The sequence below is a fragment of the Electrona antarctica genome (assembly GCF_951216825.1).
Source record: "Electrona antarctica genome assembly, chromosome: 21".
NCBI lineage: Eukaryota > Metazoa > Chordata > Actinopteri > Myctophiformes > Myctophidae > Electrona > Electrona antarctica.
Window position 1 is genome coordinate 3631336 of NC_136802.1, and position 2440 is coordinate 3633775.

The window sequence follows — 2440 nt, forward strand, 5'->3', positions numbered from 1 at the left end:
CACTGGGAGGAGACCGCGGGGCAGACCAAGGATCACGTCCCACTGGGAGGAGACCCCGGGGCAGACCAAGGATCACGTCCCACTGCGAGGAGACCCCGGGGCAGACCAAGGCGCCGATGGAGGGATTACATCGACTCACTGGCCTTGGAATGTCTCGGGATCCCCCAGGAGGAAGTGACTAATGTTGCTCTGGAGAGGGAAGTCTGGAGCTCTCTGGTGGAGCTGTTGCCCCCGGGACCCGACTACGGATAAGCGGTTGAAGGTGGATGGATGGAAATATAATCAGAAACAAGAGCAGCTAGATACTGTATAAGATGAACCAGCAATGCATTCTTGAAAGCATTAAAAGAGGTAATTGATCTAAGGGACAAGGGCAGGACGTTCCAGTCTCCTGGTGCTTTGAACTTGAAAGCGCATCTTCCTATTTGTCTTGAAATGCTGGGCACAATGAAATAAAGATATTGAGTAGGCCTGCTATCTTAGAGCAGCAGTTATCAAACATTTTTGGCCGTGCACCCCCTGTTACCTTCCATCCATCCATGATCATGAGTTGCCCTGACTGAGTTGTCCTGACTGAACTGTTATTGAGTGAAGGTTGGCTTTTGTGGGTAACCAATCCCTGGGTATATTGTGGTTTACTGTGGCGACTGTGGCTCAGGAGGTAGAGCAGGTCGTCCAATGATCCATGGGTCGGCGGTTCGAATCCCGGCTTCTCCTGGCTACATGTCGAAGTGTCCTTGGGCAAGACACTGAACCCCAAATTGCTCCCGATGTGCTGGTTGGTGCCTTGCATGGCTTCCACTGCAATCGGTGTATGAATGTGTGTGTGAATGGGTGAATGTAATGCACAATCTATGTAAAGCGCCTTGGATAAAGGCGCTATATAAAATGCACCATTTATTGTATTTACAGGTCCATGTGGTTACTGCTATATTTATCCTTTGTAAATCCATTGTAAGGTTTAATATTAAAACAATAAGAAGTTCCAAACTGGACTAAAGTGTTAGGCATTTGCCTAACTGGCACCCCAAACAGTACAGTAAGATCAAACAGTACAGTAAGATCAAACACTGACGGGTGATACAATGTAAAAAAAAAATTACCTCAGTGAGTGAGAATATACCAAACTACCTTTTTATCATAACAGGTAGCCCTAAATTCAGATTAACTGGAATGTAGGCATTCCTCATCAGCACATTTTTAGTTGACTTGAAACCAAAAAGGCACAACACACACACACACACACACACACACACACACACACACACACACACACACACACACACACACACACACACACACACACACACACACACACACACACACACACACACACACACACACACACACACACACACAGCAGATCAAACCATCATAGTAACACAGAAACTTCAAAAGGTCACAAGTTATGTGAATTACAGCAGTCAAGTGAAGTACAGTTTAGGCCAATCTGGGCAGATGGCCTGTCGATGTCAGCACTTGTGTTCTGCTGCCCCCATCAGGGAGGAGGCGGAACTTCTCCCATCTCCACTGGAGCCTCACTCAGTTTATGAACAGGGTTGCCAGTAGGGTTGTCCCGATCCGATCGCGATCGGAAAATCCGATCAATAGAATCCTGCCGTTTGGTCAAGATTCATGTGACATCACAAATAATCATGTTGTCCAACTAGTGCTGTGAAGAGCTGCTGATTGTTTTGTAGAGCAATTATTGCACAGTGAGTTCCAACATCCCGTTTTCCCCCACCTCTCACAGCGGTTGGCAAAGAATCCAGAAACATATTTTCTGCACGACCGCGGACAACAGCAAGAACGGGAGGGATTCCATTTTGTTCCAAGGTGTTGCTAACCGTGTGAGCGATGTTGCATTTGCGCTGGTTTAGGGTGCATACTTAGTTTAGACTAGTCATTGGTTAGACATGGGTTAAGGTTAGGTTTAGGGTGCATACTTAGTTTGGACCAGTCATTGGTTAGACATGGGTTAAGGTTAGGTTTAGGGTGCATACTTAGTTTAGACTAGTCATTGGTTAGACATGGGTTAAGGTTAGGTTTAGGGTGCATACTTAGTTTAGACTAGTCATTGGTTAGACATGGGTTAAGGTTAGGTTTAGGGTGCATACTTAGTTTGGACCAGTCATTGGTTAGACATGGGTTAAGGTTAGGTTTAGGGTGCATACTTAGTTTGGACCAGTCATTGGTTAGACATGGGTTAAGGTTAGGTTTAGGTGTGCTGCCCCGTGGGAGGTTAGGGTGAGGGTTTGAGATAGATTGTAGTTGTAGGACTAATGACTGGTCTAAACAATGACTAGTCTAAACCAAATACTGTCTAAACTAAGTAATGCACCCGTGAGTGAGGCCTAAGGGGCGACTCACACGGTCGCAACAGATTGATGTATGCTTGTTGTATGAGATGTATGCTTGTTGTAAGCTCTCAATGCATTTC